The 11,834-nt window shown below is 43.8% G+C and overlaps 1 non-coding gene across 1 annotated transcript; it reads right to left on the bottom strand.

Annotated features, from left to right (window-relative positions):
• Positions 1-642: 642 nt before the first annotated feature.
• LOC125493872 (small nucleolar RNA R71) lies at positions 643-749 on the bottom strand. Its single transcript, XR_007270199.1, has one exon. It is a non-coding gene; the product is annotated as a small nucleolar RNA R71 (small nucleolar RNA).
• Between the last annotated feature and the right edge of the window lie 11,085 nt (positions 750-11,834).

The raw sequence follows: 11,834 nt of genomic DNA, 5'->3' as shown, positions 1-11,834 counted from the left end.
ATTGTGCTATTGATTGAAGTATATTTTAGTTTAGTTTGCTTAGTTGATTTTTCTTTTATTTTCTTTTTAACTGTGGTTGTTATTTGCTAATCCTCTGCTTAGCTTTGTTGTGTTACATGAGAAGAAGAACTCACGGTTCACCCACATTGCCTCTAGATCTGAAATCGACCGTACATTGCGAAAGCTTCGGAAGAATTTGGAAAATTTGACTTTGGGTTCCGAGCCTTCTTCACCAATCTCAAGTACATCAAGTGAAGTTGAATCAGAAATGGGTGAAGCAAATCCACAACTGTTTAGGGATTTCGGAAATCCGGGTTCCTATGTTCTTCAAGGTGGAATTCGACTCCCTACCACCACTACAAATTTCAGCATTCACCCTCAGTATACTCGGATGGTGAAAGCAGAGCATTTTGTGGGGGTCAGATGAAGATCCTCTAGACCATCTCGACAGGTTTCTTGAGATCTGTGCCATGATAACAACTAATGATGTCTCTCCTGACTACATCAAGATGCATTGTTCCGGTCCTCTCTTACCGGAAAAGCAAAGTCATGGCTCAAGAGCTTGCCTGCTAATTCCCTCACTACATGGGAAGAAGTCACAATGGCTTCTTGAAGAAATACTTCCCGGAGTGGAAGACTGCGGACATAAGGAGGAAGATCTCCTCATTTGAGCAAGAGAACGATGAGACACTTGCCGAAGCTTGGGAGCGGTTCAAGGAGATGATCCGTTCATGCCCACACCATGAGTTCAACAAGAATCTACTCATGCGATTTTTCTATGATGGTCTTGATCCGATTTCACGGGCCAACTTGATGCTGGAGCGGAGGTCAACTATCTAAGATCCCGCAAGAACAACTTGAGTCCACAATTGAGGAAGTGATCAAGAACTACTCATGGGGTGGAAGACGAAGAGGTGCTCAACCTAAGAAGAGCGGAAAGTTTGAAATTGACCCCATGGATCAAATTCAAGCAAGATGGACCAACTCGACTAAGAAGCTCTCCAAGATCAATCTTGCATCGTCTACTCCTTCACAGGTAAACTCTTTTTCTTGTGATATTTGTGGTGGTACTAACCATGATACTTCTTATTGTGGAGGTACCCATTCGGAGCATGTGGCGGCAATAATTCAAGAGGAGATGGTATTAAGGAAACCAAGGGTATAGGAACAATCAACAAGGAGGTTGGAGACAACCTCAACAAAACTACACCCAAGGATTCAACCAACCTCAACAAGGATGGAATCAACCTCAACAAGGGTACAACCAAGCTCACAACCAAGGGTTTGCGCAAGGGTATAACCAAAACCAAAACTATAACCAAGGTGGTTCCTCCTCACAAGGGTCCAACACTACCAAGCTCCACATCAAAGGACCAACAACCCAAAACCTCCCTCCAATCTTCCATTCCCCAAACAAAATCCCGAACCTACACCATCTCCGATCCAACCTCTCTCCAAATTCTCCAACAACTCCAATCCATGAACCAAATTCTCCAAAACCATGAGCAAAGGTTTCAAGAGCTACAAGCCCACAACAAAATGCTTGAAACCCAAATTGCCCAAGTAGCTGAGAAAATCCCTACCCCACAAATCAACTTCCGGCCAACCCATCCTAACCCCAACCTCCATCAAGCCAAAGCCATTCATTTGAGGTCGGGAACAAGTTATGCGGGTCCTAAGATGCCAATGGGGAGTTAGAGAAAAGAAGCTGAGGTTGTTGAGAAGGAGGATGGAGCTGAGGAAACTGAGAAAGAGGAAGTTGAGGAGAAAGATGAGTCACATGTTCAAGTTGGTGACAAAAACCCATTGCCATCACCTCCACCAACCAATCTATGTGCCTCCGGTTCCCTATCCTCATAGGTTGGTAGAGAGAAAGTTGAGTGACAAGTTCACTAAATTTCTAATGTGATGAAGAGCCTGCAAATCAACATCCCATTCCTTGAGGCTATGTCTCAAATGCCAGCTTATGCTAAGTTCTTGAAAGAGATCCTCTCCAATAAGCGAAAACTTGAAGATGAGCTTATCTCCCTACCTTACCAAGTGAGTGCTCTTGTGCAACGAACTATGCCCAAGAAGCAAAGAGATCCCGGGAGTTTCACCTTGCCGGTGAAGATAGGTGATTAGAGCCTAAGGGTGCACTGGCCGATCGGGAGCAAGTGTCAATTTGATGCCCCTTTCTATTGCAAAGCACCAAAATTTCCTCTTCATCCTACGCGCAAAACGATTCAATTGGCGGACCGCACTGTGAGAGTCCCTTGTGGTGAGTTGGAGGATATACCGATTCAAGTTGGGCATGTGTTTGTACCATGCGACTTTGTGGTGATGGATATGGAGGAAGATCCTGAGACTCCTCTTATTCTGGGAAGAGAAGCTCTAAAGACTTTGGGTGCCGTGATAAACTGCAAAAACGACACAATCACGGTTGAGGTAGCTAATGAGCGGGTGGTTTTGAGTTCTCTAAGACATTGAAGAGACCTATGATGGAGAAATTTGCCGGGTAAGCCTAGTGGAAGATGAGGTAGAGGAGCCATGAGTGTGGATGATTCTGGGACGATTGTATGCTACTCTTACCGACACCTTAGCTTGGACATGGAAGAGGAAACACAGATGAGGCGTTTGAGGTTCTAGCTCATCATCCATGATAAAGAGGAGTGTTCTAAGCCTCCTCCCAAGGTAGAGTTCAAACCCCTTCCCTCCTCTCTTAGATATGTTTTTCTTGATGATGCATGACTTATCCTGTTATTGTCAATTCGAGTCTTGATGACATTTCTATATCAAAACTGATTGGAATTTTGCAAAAATATAAAGATGTCATTGGGTATTCGATTGATGACCTTAAGGGGATAAGCCCTTCTCTTGCTATGCATCGTATCCATCTCATCGATAGTAATGCCTCCTCCATCGAGCATCAGAGAAGGCTCAATCCCAACCTCAAAGAGGTTGTGAAAAAGGAGATCTTGAAACTACGTGACGCGGGAATCATCATGCTATCTCAGATAGCAAGTGGGTGAGCCCGATTCACGTGGTTCCAAAAAAGGAGGCATGACTATAGTTGAGAATGAGAAAGGAGAAACAATCTCAACTAGGACTGTCACTGGGTGGAGAGTCTGTATTGATTACAGAAAACTGAACAAATCCACCCGGAAAGATCATTTCCCCCTTCCCTTCATTGACCAAATGTTGGAGAGGCTTGCTCGTCATTCACACTTCTGTTTTCTCGATGGTTATTCCGGATTCTTTCAAATCCCCATTCATCCGGATGACCAAGAGAAAACCACCTTTACTTGTCCGTATGGGACATTTGCATATCGAAGGATGCCCTTTGGTTTGTGTAATGCCCCATCCACTTTTCAAAGGTGTATGACAGCAATCTTCTCTGACATGCTAGAAGATTCCATTGAAGTGTTCATGGACGACTTTAGCGTGTGTGGTTCGTCTTTTGACACGTGTCTGGTTAATCTTGAATGTGTGTTAAAAAGGTGTCAAGAGAGAAGTGTCACTTTATGGTCGAGGAAGGCATTGTACTTGGGCATAAAGTGTCGAAAAAGGGTATTGAAGTAGATCCGGCAAAGGTTTCGGTTATTGAGAAGCTTCCGCCACCGAACTCGGTGACGGGAGTTCGTGCTTTCCTTGGACATGCTGGTTTTTACCGACGTTTCATCAAGGATTTCTCTCAAATAGCCAAACCATTGACGAATCTACTTCAAAAGATGTTGATTTTGAGTTTGATGAGTCTTGTATTAAGGCTTTTGAAACTCTTAAAAAGCCCTTACTTCTGCCCCCATTGTGCAAGCTCCGGATTGGAGCTTGCCTTTTGAACTAATGTGCGATGCTAGTGACTTTTCAGTGGGAGTTGTTCTTGGGCAACGCAAGGAAGGGAGGCTTCATGTGATAGCCTATGCAAGTAGGACTCTGGATGATGCTCAACGGAACTATGCAACTACGGAGAAGAATGTTGGCCGTGGTCTTTGCTTTTGACAAGTTCCGTTCCTACTTGACATGTAATAAGGCGGTGGTGTATACGGATCATTCTGCGGTCCGGTATTTGATGAGTAAGAAGGATGCCAAGCCTAGGCTCATTAGGTGGGTGTTGCTTCTTCAGGAGTTTGATTTTGAGATGAAAGAGAAGAAGGGGACGGAGAATGTGGTAGCTGACCATCTTTCTCGCCTCCCTCTTGATAATCTGGAGGAGATTCCTATCGAGGAAGATTTGAGAGAAGAAGCATTGTTCGCCATTCTGAAAATGAGGTTCCATGGCGTGATTATGCGAATTATTTGGCTTGTGGGATTGAACCTCATGGTTTTATTCCCAACAAAGGAAGCGGTTTTTAAAGAAGTTTCAGGTTCTACTGGGATGACCCGCTCCTTTTTAAGAAGTGTGCTGATGGAGTGTTTAGGAGGTGTGTGCCTAATCATGAGATGACCTCGTTTTGCTCATTGCCATACTTTGGCATGTGGAGGCAGGTGGAGCAAGCAAAACTGTTGCTAAGGTGCTCCAATGTGGTATGTTCTGGCCAACATTGCAAAAGGATGCTAGAATTTGTGGTGGCTTGTGATAGATGTCAAAGGAGTGGTGGCATCACAAAGCGACACGAGATGCCTCAACAGAACATTCTTGAGGTTGAGCCGTTTGATGTCTGGGGAGTCGACTTTATGGGTCCATTCGTTCCTTCCTGTGGGAATGTGTACATTCTTGTTGCGGTCGACTACGTGACAAATGGGTTGAAGCCATTGCCTCTCCTACCAATGACCATAAGGTAGTACCAAGCTTCTTGAAGAAGATCATCTTCCTCGATTTGGGGGCTCCCATGTGTTGATCAGTGATGGGGTTCACACTTCGCCAAAAAGCAATTAGAAGCTCTATTGAAGAAATACGGGGTGAATCACAAAGTAGGTCTTCCTTATCACCCCCAAACCAAGGCCAAGTTGAGGTCTCGAATCGAGAGGTTAAGAAGTCCTTGAGGAGTGGTCAATAGGACACGAAAGGATTGGTCTTTGAAGCTTGATGACGCTCTTTGGGCTCTTCGCACGGCTTTCAAGACCCTATCGGCCCACTCCCTATCGCCTTGTGTATGGCAAGGCATGTCATTTGCCGGTTGAGCTGAGCATAAGGCTTGGTGGGCAGTTAAGGAGCTCAACATGGATCTTCACTTGACGGGAGAAGCTCGAAAAGAAAGGCTAGTATTGCTGGAAGAACTTCGTTTTGACGCTTATGAGAGTTCTAGACTATACAAAGAGCAAACGAAGAAATGGCACGATCACCGGATTCAACAACAAGAATTCCGGGTTGGGGACAAAGTCTTGTTGTTCAACTCAAGACTAAAGCTTTTCCCCGGAAAGTTAAAGTCCAAGTGGTCGGGTCCTCTTCCCGTGTTGAAGACTACTCCATATGGAGCTTATGAAGTTATGGGTGAGAACGGTCCATTTTGGGTAAAGGTCAAAGTTGAAGCTCTATCATGATTCTCATGCCGTTGGTTCAATTGGTTGCTTGATTCTTCGCTCACCTGAGCGACTCTTATGATGGACGTATCCTTTTTAGTCAAGCTAATGACTTAAAACAAGCGCTACACGGGAGGCAACCCGTTTCTTTTCTTTCCTTTCTTTTATTTTTCTTTTGTTTGTTAGTTAGGCTTTTGATTTATCAGTTAGCCATGAGAGCTACATTGGGACATCTGAATTTTTATGAAAAGTTGAGTGAATTGAGTGTTTTGGAAAAGAAATATGTACAAAACAGACGGGTTAGGTGCTCCCGCACCTGTTCAAGGTGCGCCCGCACATGAGGAAAAGTTTCGAAAAAAAATATGTGCGCCCGCACTGCATGGTGCGCCCGCACCAAAATTTTAACACGTTCTTCAGAAAAAAACAGAAGACTTTGGTGCTCCCGCACCAAGTCAATGTGCGCCCGCACATTATAAAAAAAACATGGTGCGCCCGCACCGACCCAAGGTGCGCCCGACAAATCTGTCGATTGTATTTGCGGAAAAAAACAGAAGACTTAGGTGCTCCCGCACCTAGTCCACGTGCACCCGCACATTTCCAAAACCATTTTTCGAATATTCAGGTGCGCCCGCACCAGATCCTTCAGCGCTTTTCAAGAAAAAAACAGAAGGGTCTGGTGCGCCCGCACCAGACGTCTTCTGAAGATTTTGCTTCGATTGGTGCGCCCGCACCAGGAGGAGGTGCGCCCGCACCAACCCGGCTGGGCCAAAAAAAACGCATGTTTTGTAAATTTTTTTCAGCCCTCCTTCCTTATTTCTCCTCATAATTTTCGAAACCCACTCACACTCACTCACTTTCTCTCTCTTTCTCCTCTCTAGATCCGGCCACCACGACACTTTTCCGGTGACTTCCGACGACTTTTATCACCGGAATCTTCATCACCTTCTTCTCTACAACATTCAAGAGCACAAAAATTGGGGTTTTGCAAGGATTTGATTTCTAGGGTTTCAAAATTGGGGATTTTCATCTCCATGTTGGTAACTCTCTTCTACCCTTGCTTTTTCATCAATAATCTAGTAAATTGGACTTCTAGTGTGTTTTCTTTTAGATTGCATGCTTGTTTTCCTTAATTTTTTATTATTCATGAACTTTGCTCATATTTGTGTTTGATGATGTGGTGAACAAGTGCAATTTTTGTGGTTTGTGATAAATTCTCATATTCTGACTTTTTGAGAACTACATTGCATGAATTTCTAGGTGTTGTTGATTCTTGTGCATAATTGTAGTTGGTTTGGTGAAATTGTCTTGAAAGTCTCTTTGTGTGGTGATATTCTTGCTTGTTAGCAACTTGGTTGCTACTACTTGTGGATTGGCTAGCTGGTACATTTTAGCATTAGTTTTTATTTTTCTTCCTTTTTGTGTGTTTCTTTGTGTGGTTTGATTTTTCTTTTTGTGTGTTTCTTTGTGTCGAAAGTCCGTTTTGTGGTGTGTCATTGCAGCAGATCATCACTCATCCTTCCGTTTTTGTAAAACAAAATTTTTTTTTTACCACCATGGGAAGAAGTAGTGGTGAAGGCTCCTCTAGGTCTAAGAGAGCAAAGACCGGGTCCTCTTCACAAGGACCCTCGTCCAGCTCTAACCCTCCTCCCGTCTATGCTGTGAAACTTCCCAATGCCGCTCATAAACAAATTTTTCAACAACTTTCTGAGCGCACGTTTCGTCCCATAAAGTTCTATGACTACACTACCTGCAACTACCTTAACATCGAATCGATTATAAGGGAGATGTCAGGTAATGTCGGGTTATCGGACTTTCTTGACGTCCATGCACCTACTTATGATCAACTCACTCTCGAATTCTTGAGTACGTTGAACGTAAGTAAGGAGGCGGGCATGGGTGTTCTAGCTATTCAATTTCGTATGTTTAATCAAGCTAGAGCACTCTCCTTCGACGAATTATGTGAAGCATTCGGGATGCATTATCGAGCTCCCTGTGATGCCCCTTTGGGCACCATCTGGCAGGGATACAATGAGCAAGAATGGTGGGCTAAGATCACCAACAGCACGACTCCGTTTCGGACGAACTCGTCCAAAGCGTCGGAGATCATCCATCTTGCTCTCCGTTACTTCCATAGGATGTTGGTTTACACCATCTTTCCTAAACAGAAAGTAGGACAGTTAAGGAAGGACGAGCTGCTGGTTCTTTGGTTGGCCACTGACGGGGCCCACCATACAGCCCGGATTAACTTTGCTGCGCTTCTCCTTCACCGACTACAGGAGATTCGGGGGGGCACTACGGTGACTGGGGAGATCCTTTGTGGTGGAATGGTCACCCAGCTAGCGTCCTACCTCGAGTTGGACGATGACCTGGCTCGCTTGGAAGCTAGCGTGCCTACTGTTGGTCAGTCCAACAGATTGGATGGTGCGAGTCTGCAGCAGATGAAATTTCTGCGCAATTATTAGAAGGAAAACTGCACCTGGCTTATGGGGGGTGGGACCTTACTGTTTTATAGGGCCCGACTTCAACTGGGACCTCCCCGCTAACTGTGAAAACCGTTGGCGGGTTCCCCCTTCCCATGACATCCCACGGGCTGTCCCTGAGCCCACCCCTACGGAGCGCATTCCACGCGTTTCGAGAGGTCCGAGGCCCGACCACCGCATTCTTGAGAGTGAGGTGGCCGAAGCTACCTCCTCTCAATCCTTCGACATGGGCTCCGTCATGGCGGTCATAGCCCAGATGCAGGCCTCTTAGGAGGCCAATCACCGTGCGGTTACTGCTACTCTTGTCGGTATCCGCACCGATCTTGACCATGTGTCTAGGGTGGCTTGGCGCTCTCACCTTGCCAATGTCCGCTCCGGACATGAGCCTCCCTTCCCTAACCATCCCCACTATCCTCCTTCTTTCGACCCTCAAGAAGGGCCGTTTGAGGAGCCTTCTTTCCGTCCTTATCCCCACTACCCATCTTACTATCCTGATGGGTACTCTGGTGGGTATTTCCCTCATTACCCCCCTCCCGATGGGGGTAATGGTGGGAACTATTAGGAGCTTTTCCTAACCCCCCTCCCTCTCCCTCCTTTTGCAACTCCGAGCGCGGAGTTTTGCTTAAGCTTGGGGGACTTGCATGTATGTCTATATCTTTTGGAGTTTCGGGGTCATCGATGGTTAGAATTTAGGGGTCTCATTGGTTTTCGGTATCAGTTGGTGATTGTTCCTGTCTATTGGTTTTGACTTCCCCCACCCCTGCTGACTTCTCTTCACCTGTACAGCTTTGCTTTAGTAGTTTTCTTTTGCTTCGCATATTTTTTTTTTTTAAAAAAAAAACATTTTCCTCTTTTATTCTTTTTCTTCTTTTTTTCTGCATTTAGGATAGCTTGGTTGCATGCATGATTTGTGGCTAAAGTGTTCATGTCTCGATTGGAAGACCTTCCTTATATTAGACTTGATGATTTTGGAAGCCCTATTGTGACTTAAGCGTCTCTTGAAAGCGATAACTTTTGGTAGAGTCTCTTTGAAAGTAGGCGAGTTGGATGAATGGATTGCCTTGCCCCTTGTGCGACAAACCCCGAAGGAGGACCAAGAACCTCGTAAGACTCACTCACAACCCTCACCATTGATCGCCTAACTTGTGACTTGCATTTCAGCTCCCCAAGATTACATAAGACGAGCCTCTAGGAGAATGATTTAGGGCGTTTCTTTTGCTAGTAATAGGAGCTACAAAACCAAAAGCTTGAACACCTGCATAATATTCGCTTCTCAACCCATCTGAGCCTTTCTGTCCTATTTTTGCTTAACCCACATAATGAGTCATGGCCAAACTTTCCCCAAAGTGGAGTGCATGTGTAGTTTGTGTTGAGTTAAGTTGTTTTGATATTAAGTCTTGGTTGAAAGTGAGTTAATGTGCTTGTATGATAGCAAAAGTTGAAAAAAAAATCTGTGAAAAAGAAAGACAAAAGAAATAAAAGAAAGAAAGTTCTTATTAATTGATTTGGTTTATTATTGAAAATGAAAAGAAAGAACGATCAAATTGATGAGAAAAAAGAAAATGTTCACAAAGTGAAAAAGAAACAAGTGAAATTCAAGGCTATGTGTGAGATTTCTTTAATTGAGAATAGTGTTAGGACTAGCTTGGGGGAGTATTTACCCCTAGTTTGTACTCCACTTACCCTTTTTGCACCACATTCCTAGAATATAATCCACACCCCTAACCTAGCCCCGTTACAACCTTAACAAAGTCCCTTTTGACTTCTAGATTGGACTTGATCTATTTAGTAGTGCGCGGGCGAGATTTTGTGCAAGTCATGATAAGGGTCATCAAAACGTGGTAGAGGCGAGAAATTATGGTGTAGCATCCCTAGGGAGGAGTCAAACTTGGGTCTTGGAAGTGGAGAAGAGTGAGAAATCATTCTTGGAAAGCTTTCTTTCAAAAAGACTCGGTTGATCGGTGGATTGAGACCTTAGAGTCACTCTTGTGCAACCTAATCATCTTCCCTCTTGTGTTTGGTTGGTCTCCTAAATCTTGCTATGAACTCATTTAGCTTGCATGTCATGCTTGTAACCTTGCATTTAGAGCATATAGGTTAGTTTTTTTTGCATGTTTCCCTTTTCTTTTTATTTCCTTTTCTTCTTCTTTCCTTCATTCTCATTCTTGGTTTACTTGAGGACAAGCAAAACGCTAAGCTTGGGGAGTTTGATAAGTGTGTTCCTAACGCACTTTATGGCTTCCTTTTGGCTTGTTTTGGTTCCCTTTTTCCCCTTTCTTCCCTCTTTCTCCTCACTTTTTCCTTCTATTTCATTCACTTGATCATACTTGATCATAGTGACATTTTGCTAGATTTCGATCTATTTTGATCGAATTTCTAGCACATATGCTTTCACCATATTTGCTCGTGTTTTTATTGCAGGTATGACCCTTTTGGGGCGAGTAATGCGAGACATGGCTTAAAGAAACAAGCTAGAGGATGTGAGGGAGCATGAGGTGCATTTGGAGTTCCCCGCACATGATGGTGCGCCCGCACATGCTGCAGGTGTGCCCGCACCATCGACAAATTATGGAGCAAACAACAGAATGCATAGGTGCGCCCGCACCTGCGTCTGGTGCGCCCGCACCAACTACTTGTTCACCCGCACATTTTGACGGAGGAATTCAGGCTGAGGCAGGAGACTTAGGTGCGCCCGCACCTGACATGTGGTGCGCCCGCACCTATATCTGGTGCGCCCGCACCTATATCTGGTGGGCCCGCACCTATATCTGGTGCGCCCGCACCTGACCATTTGTGCGCCCGCACCTTCTGACGGGATTTATGCTTGAGACAGAAGACTCCGGTGCGCCCGCACCTGACATGTGGTGCGCTCGCACCTAAGCATGGTGCGCCCGCACCTCCTTATGGTGCGCCCGCACCTCCTTATGATGTGCCCGCACCATGCGTTCCGGAATAGAAAATCGATCATTAAACCCTTTTTTCTTTTATAGTTTTAGACTTACGCTTTCATTCTAGTTTTTACAGAATATTTTAGGGTTTTGTATTAGAGAGAAAACACTTTAGTTTTCATTGGTAATTGAGATTAGTGATCATAGTTTGTGATTCCATTGATATTCAAGGTACTTTTCGTTCATCTTAATTCAAAGTTTCAGTTTTTAATTCATTCTTTTGGTGTTTGTTTTTGTTCTTAGATTATTTTAGATCTTCATTCTCTTAGTTTCATAATTACAATTTCCATTAATTTAATCATTATTTAATCATGTTTAGCCTTAGATTAGTCATAGATTCATTGTTTAATTGCTTTAAGTCCATGATTAGTGAGTAGTTCCATAATCTAGGGTTAGGGTGAAAGTATGAATTAGGGTTTTAAATATGATGTTGATGTGATTGTGATGTTTAGAGAAGTTTATGCATTGATCTTGGTGTTTTGAAACCTTAGGATAGATATTGATCACATTTATACTTTGGTATTTAGATTTCAAATGTTCCTATCGAATTTTGAACTCTTTTATCATCCCCAAGAATCAACTTAATTTCTATGCCAAGATATTGGATGGAAATTAGGGGGATCCTTCATTAGGGGTTTTCCAAACTTATTGAATCTCTTAGTCAATTAACTAAAGACCATTCGAGAGAGGATTTAGTTGATTGATTAAGTGATGACTCTTGAGGACCATTCGAGAGAGGACTCAAGTAATTTAGAGGGAAACTAAACCTTGCATAATCATCTCCGAACATCACAATCGCATTAGCATTCATTGGCTATCCTTATTCATACTAGTAACCTTAACTCTATTGTCTTTTATTTGATATTTAAACTCTTGATATTTGCTTGTTCTAGTTGATAGTTAGTCTTATTTGTTACCAAACATCTTTCAAACCCCCAAATACCTTTCAATTAGGAAGTCTGGACTT

Source organism: Beta vulgaris, chromosome 9 (assembly GCF_026745355.1).
Source record: "Beta vulgaris subsp. vulgaris cultivar EL10 chromosome 9, EL10.2, whole genome shotgun sequence".
NCBI lineage: Eukaryota > Viridiplantae > Streptophyta > Magnoliopsida > Caryophyllales > Amaranthaceae > Beta > Beta vulgaris.
The sequence above is the reverse complement of the archived record's forward strand: the minus strand, read 5'-3'. Positions and strand labels throughout refer to the sequence as shown.